At 44.7% G+C, this 14,479-nt stretch overlaps 1 protein-coding gene across 4 annotated transcripts in view; it reads right to left on the bottom strand.

Moving 5' to 3' along the window:
* LOC136114614 (E3 ubiquitin-protein ligase RNF38-like) overlaps positions 1-14,479 on the bottom strand; it is a 189,501-nt gene that overhangs the window by 94,130 nt on the left and 80,892 nt on the right. Inside the window, exon 1 of one of the 4 annotated variants that reach the window (XM_065860009.2) lies at positions 7,771-7,849. The exons of the other annotated variants lie outside the window; for them this stretch is intronic. The gene's annotated coding sequence lies outside the window, so the exon portion shown is untranslated. Of the gene's footprint in view, positions 1-7,770; positions 7,850-14,479 lie in introns of those variants that run through there. 4 annotated transcript variants of the gene reach the window in all.

The following is a 14,479-nucleotide window of genomic DNA, read 5'->3' as shown; positions in this document are numbered from 1 at the left end:
GGAAATAACTGCATATATAAGGAGGCTTGTTTCTGTACTAAATGACTTCGCTTGAATTCATATTGGATTGTGTGGAATCCATGAGTTTTCGCCCTCACACCTTCTAACCTAACTTATTCTATGATTCTGTGATCATCCTCTGAGTGCAGAGTTAGGCTAGATGGCTTCCTGTTTTCCCTTCTAACCTAAATTATTTTATGATTCTACAGTAATGTAGGACTCAAGGAGTGATATCCTGTAATTATTGCTTCATCCTCAAAGGATTCATAAGTGCAGACACTACAGACAGTATCTCTAGGACTCAAACCCAGGTCCCCACCACAAGTCTACAGATTCTTGTGCCTCTAATGAAAGGATTAGACCCTCCAGATACCTCACACACAGAGAGGGAAGGCCAGAGCTAACTAGTGCAACAATCATTGACCAAGAAAGAATTCTCCAGTATTTGGGAACCTGCTTCCTTACCAAGTCACAATTGGATTACAGCTCCATTGTACCACCTCAGCATTACTGAGTGCTCATGACTGAACTAGCACATCTAGTCACAGAATTCAATTTCTCTAGGCAGCCTCCTGCCTCCAGCTACTGCCCAGCAGAGCAGAGATGGTAGTCATATCTGGAGTTGGCCTCACGTTTCCTGAAGGGTGCCTGGAGTTCAATCACTGGCATTGCTGAGTAAAGACCAAGAGATTCCCATGACAGTAATATAAGTACAACTTTGATAAAAGTCAAGAAGTGACAGGTGTCACACCTGCCATTACCTGTAGAAGTCCTGCCCCTACTTACAGTTACCTGTCCCACTTGCCCTAGTAAGTCCCTTCTCTATTCCACTCACAAGGTCAGTTTACCCAACCTCTTTTTGCCCTGGAGGCTGGCATTTTTTAAAATGTCATAACCCATGTGTTCTCAGACTGCCCTGTGATTGGACAGCAGAGCAAGTCTCTCCTTCCAGTTTACCTGGAAAAATATCAGAACCAGCACCCTCTCCCACTACATGCAGAGGGGCTGCCATTTTGTTTCAGGCACCATTTTATGGCAGGGAGATGACATTTTGATTCCACCATACCGCATGTGAATGGCTAACATTGACAGAGGCGAGGCTGCTGCAGCTCCACACCCCACAAGCCTTACCAGTGTGTGGGGGTTATTCCTCCCCAGGTGCAGGACCCTACACTTGCCCTTGTTGAATTTCATCAGGTTCTTCTCTGCCCACTCCTCCAGCCTGTCCAGGTCTCGCTGGATGGCAGCACAGCCTTCTGCTGTATCAACCACTCCTCCCAGTTTGGTATCATCAGAAACACCAGCAAAGCAGGAGGTCTTGAGGCTCGATTGTATTCAAAGAAAGTGCTTTAGAAGAAAGAGAGTTGCTTCATGCACCCAGAGGGAAGGCTGACGCCAGCCCCATAAAAGGGTGGGTGTGCCAGGCAGCAGTCTGACTAGGACAGGAAGAAGAAAAATAACAAGACAGGCTGAACGATGCAAAAGAACAGGGGCCCATTCTACTCCTAGAAAAGGAGCTATATTTTTATAGGATGCCTTTCATTCACAACTCTTTCCCTCCCGGGACTGGGATGCCATCTAAAGTAACCTCCCAAAAGAAAAATGGGACTGCCTCATCTCCACGTGTGGGTGAGTGATAACTTAGATATTTCATTGCTAGATAAGCGAGTGTATTAAATAATTCCTCGCCACTTGGGCAGGTGTTTTCCTCACTAGACATGTGAGTGTATTCCATACTTAAATATAAGCCCGTGTATTTTCTTTAATAATTCCTTGCTAGATTCAGGCAAGCATATATCCTTAATATAATTTCTCACTAAACATGTGGGTGTATTTTTCCTGGGGTCAGGGACGGCTCTGGCATTGTTTTGGTGAGCCACGTGTATGCACACTGTGGATCTCCATTGTTATTATTTGCTGTACCCCAATAATTTCCTCAAAGTTGATATCCAAATCTGTATTTTATGTTACTGGAGTAACTGATTGTATAAACCCTGTTTCTAATTGGCTGTTTTTCCGGACTTTCCCAGACAGAATAAAAACTTGTTTTGGACCTGGTTGTCCACCTAAAACTAACTTCGGGGTCCCTCCGTGACAGTCCTGGTTGACAACAGGTTGATCATGAGTCAACAATGTGCCCTTGTGGCCAAGAAGGTCAACGGTATCCTGGGATGCATTAAGAAAAGTGTAACTAGCACATCGAGGGAGGTGATCCTCCCCCTCTACTCTGCCCTGGTGAGGCCCCATCTGGAGTACTGTGTCCAGTTCTGGCCTCCCCAGTTTAAGAAGGACAAGGAATTACTGGAGGAAGTTCAGCAGAGAGCTATAAAGATGATTAAGGGTCTGGAGCATATTTCTTATGAGGAGGGACCAAGAGAGCTGGGTCTGTTCAGCCTGGAGAAGAGAAGGCTGAGAGGGGATCTCATCAATGTTTCTAAATATCTCAAGGGTGGGTGTCAAGAGGATGGGACCAGACTCCTTTCAGTGGTGCCCCACAATAGGATGAGGGGCAATGGGCACAGACTGGAGCACAGGAGGTTCCATCTGAATATAAGAAGAAACTTCTTTACCTTGAGGGTGCCAGAGCCTGGCCCAGGCTACTCAGAGAGGTTGTGGAGTCTCCTTCTCTGGAGACATTCAAACCCGCCTGGACATGACCCTGTGCTATCTGCTCTGGTGAACCTGCTTTAGCAGGTGGGTTGGACTGGATGATCTCCAGAGGTCCCTTCCAACCCCAACCATTCTGTGATTCTGTGAAGAATGTATCAGATCTGAGTTAGTTTTTTTTGAAGTGTCCCCACTTTTAGCTATTGTGGAACCTATACTTTTGGGCTTTTTCATGGCCGGGGATGGAAAAGATAACATAGATATGAACAATATTCTTCTATACCTTTGCTGCAAGTTCTTAAAAGATGCTGGGTCCAACTTTGTTGCTGGTAAGGTGAGGCAAAGATTGGCAAATTATTGAAACTAATTATCAAGGATACACTTATTGAGAGTAAAGCTATATCCACATCTTCAGCATATAATGCAGCTGCAGAGAGGGGAAGAAATATGCTCTGTATGATTTCACCCTCCCACACACCTGGCCTGCATTCTTACTTGGTAGTGCCTGAGGAAGCTCATTGAGAAGATATGGGGGTGGAGTGATAAGGTATCACAGCCAGGCCATATTAACAAGCCACAGGTAAAATAACCAGATGGTATAGCTGCTGTCAGTTTTGAAGATAAGGTATAGCTGCTGTCAATTACAAAGAATAAATGTTCATTTCCATCTCATTTTAATACCAAAACACACTTCCATCTCAAAGGATACCCACCTCCAGCCTACCTTCAAGCATGCATAGTGAGGTTTTTACTTTAAAAATGGAAGCGAGGATTGCTAAACCAATCAATAGCAAAGGTATGCATGACTAGAGTCACTCAAGCTCACCTAAATGTAGAAAATATTGTAAAATACCGTAACAATAGAGGAAGGGTGGGGGGAAGACACCATCACTGGGGAGTCAAGGGAATAGCATAATAGGACTTCTGAGACCAGTTGATGGGCTGAGTATATCTTCCCCACCCCAAAGGGATGCTTTTAGGTAAGATTTGTGCACTTAGTTTTACCAGGTTTCCCTGGGACACTTAGACTTCAAGCTTGTATTTGTAATCATGACTATATAGTCATCTTAGAATTTATATAAATTTGGTACCAATACTTATTTCTTCCAACTAACATGTTTTTTACAACTAAAGTATATTTTGCAACTAAAGTGTGTTTTTGCAGACAGTGTATTTATCAACAGCATCTCAAAGAACTTGAACCTGTTGCTTTAATAAACCTCATTATCCGTGGATCTAGTTGTGAGAATTTCTCATTGAATGCGCTCAGACCTATAGTGTAATGCATCCAGACCTATAGCATCTATTATACTATATTCATGAATCTGTGTAGCATGTAGATTCGATGATCACAACTGGCCTGCACTTTTCATGAATCTGATTGTGTGAATTCAACATTAACACACTCAGATTTATAATATATACTATACTATTCATGAATCTGTGCGCTGGGCCAGCCATTGAGAAAGATCAGACTTATAGTGCCAACTTGAGGTTATTTGCATCACTCAGGAGTTCAACCTGGCCATGTTGCATGGGGCTTAACTTCTGCTAAATTAATCATCTTAACGCAACACCCATTTGCCTCTGTTTTCAGCCAGCTGGACATTATGCCACAGGACTAACTAATAAGCCAGAGCAACAACTGCTATCCCTATTGCACCTTCATAGAATCACAGAATCATTTAGCTTTGGAAAGACCTTTAAGATCATCAAGTCCAAACATTAACCTAACACTGACAAGTTCACCACTAAATCATGTCCCTAAGTGCCATATCTACATGTCTCTCAAATACCTCCAGGGATGGTGACTCAACTGCTTCCCTGGGGACCCTGTTCCAATGCTTGAATGCTTCACTGACTTGCTTCTCCATTACAGACATGACACATTGCCCACGCATTTCTCTATGAGGCTCTCATATAAAGAAACAACCAGGCAGCACAAAGCACTTGCATTGGATAGTATTGGTAATCAGGGGTTTAGAGAATGCTCGGCTCTGATAGACCAAGTTATCACTATAATCTCATTCCTGTGTGATCTGCAGGCCTCCCTCAAAATTTTCACATCTTGCTCGCAACAGTAATACAGTTCTTTTTGAAAGTCAGAAATCTTTTCCTGATTAGCTGCATGTCATGCCAAGAATTGTATTTTCTCCTCAAGCATCATGTTACGCACTCCATAATATTCCAGTTGTGGAAGAGGGCCCACGTAACTTTGATTTTCAGCAGTATTGAAAAAAATAGGAGAAATAACCTTTGCAGTCCTCAATACCCAGTACACAGGAAAGGCTGTTTAGTTACATGGGTAAAAAATGTGAAGAGTCTATGAAACATAGTCAGCAGGGGAATGTCTATGCACATGAGTTTATCACCTCCACTGCACATCCATTCTTTCCTTCAGAAGCTGAGTAACAATAAAGTAGTCTTCATAGCCTTTGGCATTATACGCTAGGAAAGTGTAGGCCCAAAAATTTGTGTCCATAAACAACCAAAGTTATCAAGGCATGTGTCCCATTTAAACTTCCATTCTCCTTCATTTTTCCTTTCTGCCCTGTGGTGGGTTGACCTTGGCTGGCCATCAGGTGCCCACCAAGCCCCTCTCTGACTCCCTCTTCTCAGCAAGACAGGGGGAGAAAACACAATGAAAAAACTCGTGGGTTAAGATAAAGGATAGGGAGGTCACTCACCAATTACTGTCACGGGCAAAACAGACTTAACTTGGGGAAGATTAATTTAATTTATTGACAACTAATAACAGAGGAGGACAGTGAGAAATAAAACAGAAATAAAAACACTTTCCCCCACCCCCCCATTTTCCCAGGCTCAACTTCACTCTTCTACTTCCTTCCCCCTGAGGGGCACAGGGGGATGGGGAATGGGGTTTGTGCTCTGTTCATAACACTTCATCTCTGCTGCTCCTTCCTCCTCACACTGTTCCACTACTCCATCATGGAGTCCTTTCCACAGGATACAGTCCTTTACAAACTCCTCCAACGTGGGTTCATTGTGCAAAAGCAGGAAACAGACTATTGTTTGGCTTTAAAATCCCCCAATCTTTTTTCCCCTTAAATAGGAGGCTGACACATATATTAACATGTAGCAGAGTCTCAAACAAGAGGATGTCATTTAGCATGACCTTCCTATACACACATCACCCCAGTGTTAAGAGGTGTTGTAAGTAGCCACTGCATCCAGCAGCTACAGGGGCTGGTGATTTCTCCTGACTGGCTGGTGGAGCCCAGCCAGGAGACTTGAGGGTCTCCATCCCAGGCTGATGGATGCAGCTGTTGCTTTCACATTTGCAGGTTCAAGCAGTGAGACTGAGAGTGTATCCCTGTATTGGGCTTGTGTGGCAAGGTTTTGGTGGGGGGGGGGGGCACAGGGGTGCCCAGTGTCCGATAGAGCCAATGCCAGACATCTTCAAGACAGACCCATTGCTGGCTAAGGCTGAGCCAATCAGTGACAATGGTAGCACATCTATGGTAACATATTTAAGAAGGGAAAAAAACCCCAATACAACAACAAAAAACCAACAAACTGTACAACTTCAGCTAAAGAGAGGAGAGAGAATATGTGAGAGAAACAACTCTGCAAATGCCAAGGTCAGTGAAGAAGGAAGGGGAGGAGGTGCTCCAGGTGCAGGAGCAGAGATTCCCCTGCAGCCCATGTTGAAGACCATGGTGAGGCAGGCTGTCCCCCTGCAGCCCATGGAGGTTCACGGTGGAGCAGATATCCACCTGCAGCCTGTGGAGGACCTCATGCTGGAGCAGGTGGATGCATCCAATGGAAAGCCCATGCAGTAACAGGTCTAGCAGGACCTGTGAACCTGTAGGGGACCCATGCTGGAACAGTCTGTTCTGGAAAGACTGCACTCTGTGGAAAGGACCCATGCTGGAGTAGTTCTTGAAGAACTGCAGCCCGTGGGAAGGACTGACATTGGAGAATGTAAATAGCAATAGCATTTTCTTTTTATAAAATTCTTTTCCCTAAATGCAGTACTTCAAGAAAAATTTTCATAATTTTTGTCATTTCTTTAAGAATAGCAATTCCAGCCTCACTTTATATTATTAGTCTATTCATTTTAAAACCATTGGTATTAAATATAGATGGCATGTTATACTTTAAAGAAAAAATCAAAGAAATTACAAGTATATTAAAGGGTCCATCTGACTCATGCACTGATACTTGAAAGTTTCCACCTCCAAATCAGTAATTTAAGACTTGTTTCTAAACATTTTATGACACCACATAAAATGGAAAACTGTATTGCATATATATGAAATACTACATCTTTTTAAGGGATAAGCTGCAAAATGTTTCTTTTCAATGCTGTGAGGTTAGGCAGGTTCTTTGTATTACCAAACAATGACTCTTGTTTTTTTAATGCTGTGAGGCCACATGTGAAGAAATCCTAGTCTTCAGTTTCCTGCTGATCTCACTGAACATGAATTTAAGATTCTTGTGTGCTGAGTCAACAAAATGAAGTAAATGGTGTGGAAATCCTTATTCACATAAACACACATGGAATATTGGGTGAAAGGGGTAGGAGATTGCTATTATACCCTACTATTGCAACCTACTGCTTTTAGAAAGCAGTATTATAGCTCAAATTTGGTAGAACTGTGAACATTCTTGAGAAGAAACAAGCATTTTACTGGGGGAATCACCAGATTCTCCTATAAAGTGTGGGAACAGCAGGATGTGCAGTTCCAGCTAAAGGGTCTTGGACAGGTTATACAGAAGTATGTTTTTTATGAGTGTAAGGAGTGATAGCCCAGGCCAGTGAGAATGATAACTCAGGTCGGAAAACCGCCCCCATGGATGAGAAGAAGGCTGAGGTACTCAACAACTTTTTTGCCTCAGACGTCATGGGCAAGCTCTCTTGCCACAGTTCTTAAGAGGAAAGTGAACTGCAAGATGGGGACTGGGGGAGCAAAGTCCCTCCCACTGTGAGAATCCAGTTCATGACCACTTACAGAAACTGAATGTACATAAGTCCATGAGACATTACTGACTGCCGCCTTTGCTTCTGTCTTTACTACTAAGACCAGCTGTCAGGAATCCCAGACCCTGGAGGTAAGACAGAAAGCCTGGAGAAAGGAAGACTTTCTCTTGGTTGAGGAGGATCATGTTAGAGATCATTTCAGCAAACTGGATACTCACAAATCCACGGGCCCCGATGGGATGCACCCACGAGTGCTGAGAGTGCTGGCAGATATTATTGCAAAGCCACTCTCCATCATCTTTGAAAGGTCATGGAGAACAGGAGAGGTGCCTGAGGAATGCAAGAAAGCCAATGTCACTCCAGTCTTTAAAAAGGGCAAGAAGGACAATCCAGGAGACTACAGGCCAGTCAGCCTCACCTCCATCCCTGGAAAGGTGATGGGACAATTCATTCTGGACGTCATCTCCAAGCATGTGGAACAAAAGGTCATCAGGAGTAGTCAGCATGGGTTCACCAAACGGAAATCATGCTTGACCAACATCATAGCCTTCTATGAGAGCATGACTGGCTGGGTAGATGAGGGAAGAGCAGTAGAGGTTATCTACCTTGATTTCAGCAAGTCTTTTGACACTGTCTCTCACAACATCCTCATAGGTAAACTCAGGAAGTGTGGGTTGGAGGAGTGGACGGTGAGATGGATTGAGAACTGGCTGGACAGCAGAGCTCAGAGGGTTGTGATCAATGGTGCAGAGTCTGCTTGGAGGCCTGTAGTTAGTGGGGTTCCCCAGGGGTCAGCAATGGGTCCAGTCCTGTTCAACCTGTTCTCATCAATGACCTGGATGAAGAGACTGAGCGTACCCTCAGCAAGTTTGCTGATGATACCAAACTGGGAGGAAGGGCTGACACACCAGAGGCTGTGCTGCCATCCAGCGAGACCTGGACAGGCTGGAGGAGTGGGCAGAGAAGAACCTGATGAAATTCAACAAGGGCAAGTGCAGGGTCCTGCACCTGGGGAGGAATAACCCTGTATACCAGTACAGGTTAGGGGTGGACCTGCTGGACAGCAGCATTGCAGAGAAGGACCTGGGAGTTCTGCTTGATGACAGATTGACCATGAGTCAACAATGTGCCCTTGTGGCCAAGAAAGCCAATGGTATCCTGGGGTGCATTACGAAGAGTGTGGCCAGCAGGTCAGGGGAGGTGATCGTCCCCCTCTACTCTGCCCTGGTGAGGCCGCATCTGGAGTATAGTGTCCATTTCTAGGCTTCCCAGTTTAAAAAAGACAAGTAATTACTGGAGGGAATCCAGTGGAGAGCTATAAAGATGATGAGGGTTCTGGATCATCTTTCTCATGAGGAGAGACTGAGAGATCTGGGGCTGTTCAGCCTGGAGAAGAGAAGCTGAGAGGGGATCTTATCAATGCTTATAAATATGTCAAGGATGGGTGTCAAGAGGATGGGACCAGACTCCTTTCAGTGGTGCCCAACAACAGCATTGAGGGGCAATGGGCACAGACTGAAACACAGGAGGTTCCATCTGAATATGAGGAGAAACTTCTTTACTTTGAGGATGCCAGAGCCTGGATCAGGCTGCCCAGAGAGGTTGTGGAGTCCCCTTCTCCGAGACATTCAAGACCCGCCTGAACATGATCCCGTGTGATCTGCTCTAGGTGAACCTGCTTTAGCAGGTGGGTTGGACTGGATGATCTCCAGAGGTCCCTTCCAACCCCAACAATTCTGTGATTCTGTGACCTGATGAGATGCATCCCAGAATCGTGAGGAAATTGGCTGCTGTAGTTGCCAAACCACACTCCATGGTATTTCAGAAATCTTGGCAATCAGGTGAAGTCCCTGGTGACTGGAAAAAGGGAAACATCACACCCATTTTTAAAAAGGGTAGAAAGGAGGACCCCGGGAACTACTGACCTGTCAGCCTCACCTCTGTGCCTGGGAAGATCATGGAACAGATCCTCCTAGAAGCTATGCTAATGTACATGGAGGACAGGGAGGTGATTTGAGACAGCCAGCATGGATTCACCAAGGGCAAGGCCTGCCTGACCAACCTATTGGCCTTCTTCAGTGGAATAACTGCATCAGTGGACAAAGAAAGGGCTACAGATGTCGTCTATCTGGACTTCTGTAAAGCCTTTGACATGGTCCCCACAACACCCTTCTCTCTAAATTGGAGAGATATGAATTTGATGGGTGGACTGTTCAGTAGAAGAGGAACTGGCTGGATGAATGCACCCAGCGAGTAGTGGTCAATGGCACAATGATCAGATGGACACCAGTGTCCCTCAGGTGTCAGCACTAGGACCAGTACTGTTTAATGTCTTCATCAATGACATCAACAGTGGGAGCAAGTGCACCCTCAGCAAGTTTGCAGATGACAGCAAGCTGAGTGGTGCAGTTGACACGCCTGAGGGACAGGATGCCATCCACAGGGACCTGGACAAGCTCAAGAAGTGGGCCCATGTGAACCTCATGAGGTTCAATAAGGCCAAGTGCAAGGTCCTGCACCTGTGTTGGGGCAACCCCCAGTATCGATACAGGCTAGGGGATGAAGGGATTGAGAGCAGCCCTGTGCAGAAGGACTTGGGGTACTGGTGGATGAAAGATTAGACGTAAGCTGGCAAAGTGCCCTTGCAGTCCAGAAGGCCAATCGTATCTTGGGCCGCATCAAAAGGAGTGTGGCCAGCAGGTCGAGGGAGGTGATTCTGCCCCTCCACTCTGCTCTGGTGAGACCCCACCTGGATTACTGACTCCAGCTCTGGAGCCCTCAGTACAGGAAAGACATGGACCTGCTGGAGAGGTTCCAGAGGAGGGCCACCAAGATGATCAGAGGGTGGAACAACTCTCCTATGAGGACAGGCTGAGAGAGTTGGGGTTGTTCAGCCTGGAGAAGAGGAGACTTGTGGAGACCTGATTGTGGCCTTTCAGTACTTAAATGGAGCCTATAATAAAGATGGGGACTGACTTTTCAGCAGGGCCTGTTACAACATGGCAAAGGGTGATGGTTTTAAACTAAAGGAGAGGTGATTCAGGTTAGACATGAGGAAGAAATTTTTTACAATGAGTGTGGTAAAACACTGGCCCAGGTTACCCTGGAGACATTCAAGGTCAGTCTGGATGGGGCTCTGAGCAACCTGATCTAGTTGAAGATGTCCCTGCTCATTGCACAGTGGTTGGACTAGATGGCCTTTGAAGGTCCCTTCCAACCCAAACTATTCTATGTTTCTATGAAAATGCATTCTTCCTGTGATTTGGACTAGTTTTATTTTCATCAGCTTTTACAGCTTGGTGTTCTAATTTGATACAGAATCAATACCAATAAGAATGGTAGATTCTCCCCTCCTGCCTTCCAGCACATATGAAAACCAAAAAGGTTATAGTCCCTTTGTTCTGTCAACATGGAAATAGATCATAAGCCATGCAACTCAAAGTTATATAGTCTTCTGGAATTTATATCTGATGTGTCTTCTCCTACCCTCCCAAAATTTTGTGACAAACCAAAAGTGCAATTCTCAACTGAGCTTAAAAGTTTTTTAATTGAACATGCATTATTACCTTCCCTGATTTTTTTCTTAACCCAACCACTAATAAAAATACATTAATGTAGCTCTGAAAGAAATTTACCACTGCTTGTTCCTCTCCTCCAAGAATTCTCTTGGAATATAGCTCACAAGGAACAAAAGAAATTTATGAATATGCAACATGTAAAAGGATGTAAAGAATCTTTATTTTGCTGCTTTCTACAAACATTACTACCAACAGTTATATTGGCAATGTGGCAAAACCTGTGGAATTTAAAGTAACAGTACAATAATTAATGTAGCTGGGCATAAAGCTTGTGCCTATGTATATACTCAGCCCACTTAGTCATCAATGGAATACTCCCAGGAACCCCCAGACAGCTTCTGCCTAGGTAAGATAATTGACCAATTGATAAAGGACCCCCCTTTCCCAGCCGTCCTGGCTTCATGTTGATAAGATTATCAATAGATTGACAGGAACTCCAGAGGCAATTCCTGCTTTGCACAGATAAAGTAACTGACTAATATATAGATGCTACTTGTATGTTTAGATATGTTTATTATTGCATAGGACAATAGTTAAGATGTACACAGTTGAGATAGTTCAACTACTTAATTGAAAATGATCGTGCAAATGCTAGAGCAGTATTGTAGGACCAGGAGCCAGCTACATTATGAGCATTTCACAGAATCACAGAATGTCAGGGGTTGAAGGGACCTGGAAAGCTCATCCAGTGCAATCCCCCCATGGAGCAGGAACACCCAGCTGCGGTTCCACAGGAAGGTGTCCAGGCGGGTTTGAATGTCTGCAGAGAAGGAGACTCCACAACCTCCCTGGGCAGCCTGGGCCAGGCTCTGACACCCCCAACAAGTTTCTTCTCCTCTTTCAGTGGAACCTCCTGTGTTCCAGTTTGCACCCCTTGTCCTGTCACTGGTTGTCACCGAGAAGAGCCTGGCTCCATCCTCCTGACACTCACCCTTTATATATCTGTAAACATTAATGAGTCACCCTTCAGTCTCCTCTTCTCCAGCTCCAGAGCCCCAGCTCCCTCAGCCTTTCCTCACACGGGAGATGCTCCACTCCCTTCAGCATCTTGGTGGATGCGCTGGACTCTCTCCAGCAGTTCCCTGTCCTTCTGGAACTGAGGGGCCACAACTGGACACAATATTCCAGGTGTGGTCTCACCAGGGCAGAGCAGAGGGGCAGGAGAACCTCTCTGACCTACTGACCACCCCCTTCTAACCCACCCCAGGTCCCATTGGCCTTCCTGGCCACAAGGGCCCAGTGCTGGCTCATGGTCACCCTGCTGTCCCCAGGACCCCCAGGTCCCTTTTCCCTACTCTGCTCTCTAATAGGTCATTCCCCAACTTACACCAGAACCTGGGGTTGTTCCTGCCCAGATTCAAGACTACACTTGCCCTTGTTCTATTTCATTGAATTTTTCCCCACCCAACTCTCCAGCCTGTCCAGGTCTCTGGATGGCAGCACAGCTTCCAGTGTCAGCCACTCCTCCCAGCTTGGTGTCATCAGCAAACTTGCTGACAGTCACTCTATTCCCTCATTTACAGAACAACAGTTTAGGGAGTCTCATGTGATCCAGTTGAAGATGCCATTACAAGGACCCTTGCAATTGAGACACCTGTCAACATCCAGACAACAACTGGCCATCCTGTTTGAGTGATTCCCCAAATGAGCATTACCCTTCGCAGAAGACTGCAATAAATCAGTTTTTTAAATAACACTTAGTGTGTGAGTATGCAACAGCACACAGTGACTATACAACTGAATTCTGAGCACAGAATCTTCAACTCTAATACTTTTCTCTCTTCCACATTTCCACAGTCTGTTCCACACTTCTGATGTATCACCTAGAAGTGACCTTCGCCCTGTCAAGTTTCCAAGACAGACAGCAAAGGCGTCCTATTGAAGAGGCCCGTTACATAAGGCAAAGCTACAACATAATCTCTAACTTTCCTTGAAAATAGATCCAACACCATAGAAAAATAAAATAGTTTAAAGTAATTTGAATATTTTTTTCTTCCTTTCCAAGCTTTTCAGACCTTGAAAACACCATAAGGGAAAGTAACTGTCTTTACCATAGTGTATGATTGCCAGGGCCCAGAGTGTACCAACAGACTGCAACCTCTTCCCCCTCCTCACCAAGGGTTTGTCTGCCTGCACTCAAGGCCAGCTCTGACATAGCACAGTTGTGTAATCTGGGATCAGACTGCTGAGAAAGAGCTGGGAAAAGCCTCAGTGCAGGGGCTGCCCCTTTCACTCAGGAGCTGCATTTAAGTTCAGGCATTAGACCTTGGTCCTTCCCTGAGCTACACTGTAGGTATGCTATGTACACTTATACCTGGCCATGTACCTTGTTGATCTTGTTTTTGCCTTGCTGACTTGATTTATTGGTTTGACCTTGAACCTGTCTTGTCACTATGGCCTTGCTTATCACTGGACTGTAGCTGACCCTGGTCACTGTCACCAGACCTGCTCTGGTCTCCTTGTTCAGGTGCTGCAAGACTGCATCCCTTATTGTTGAGGACATTGTCTCTCCCTTGCTGTGACCCTCAGCTCCCCTGCTCTTGTGGAGCAGCCACTCTTGCTGTTCCCTGACAATGACCACCAAATCAACTGGAAACTTTAAATATTTTCTTTTATCAAGTTGTAACTAGCATGTTTGTCCAATATTTGAAAGATAACTAGGCTCCAAATCTGGACATACTTCCGAATAATTAAAAAATGCAGTCATTCTGAAAAGAAACTTGGTTTTGGAATGACCTGAAAATGCTATAAACAAACTGGTTCTTAAGTTATTCCACCAATTCAAAACACAAGAATTTGTGCAGTTATCAGAGCACTGACAGGCAGCTAGCATTTCAACTTCTAAGAAAGATTAATTAAATTTGACTAATACATGCCCTTTCCCAAGCTTACACAGCAGCAAGAAAGCTTATTATACAGCGTTGAACTTGAAAATACAGGGTGTTTCAAAAAGATGGGCCCAGTTTCAAAGCAGTAGTGATTATGAATTGAGTCCACCTTTTTGAAACACCCTGTAATGTAACATGTTACATATTGGACTAATGTTAATCAATTTGTGTTATTAAGGAGAGGAACTGTTAAGGAAAAACACAAACAAGAACAGGAACATGAAGTAAGTCTTGACAGTAATTCAACCTGAAAACTTTTCCCTTCTGTATTCCACACATATATTACTGATATATCATATAGCCCACATATACATTACTGATATATCACTGAAAACAATAATTCCAATACACATCTCTACAGACTGAAAGCAATCCAGTGTGTGAGCATGATCCCTTGCTAAAAGATTAGGAAAACACTTGGATGGTTCTAGATAGGATGATATTTTAAAGCTACAGAAATG

This window comes from Patagioenas fasciata, chromosome W (assembly GCF_037038585.1).
Source record: "Patagioenas fasciata isolate bPatFas1 chromosome W, bPatFas1.hap1, whole genome shotgun sequence".
In the NCBI taxonomy this organism is placed as follows: domain Eukaryota; kingdom Metazoa; phylum Chordata; class Aves; order Columbiformes; family Columbidae; genus Patagioenas; species Patagioenas fasciata.
The sequence above is the reverse complement of the archived record's forward strand: the minus strand, read 5'-3'. Positions and strand labels throughout refer to the sequence as shown.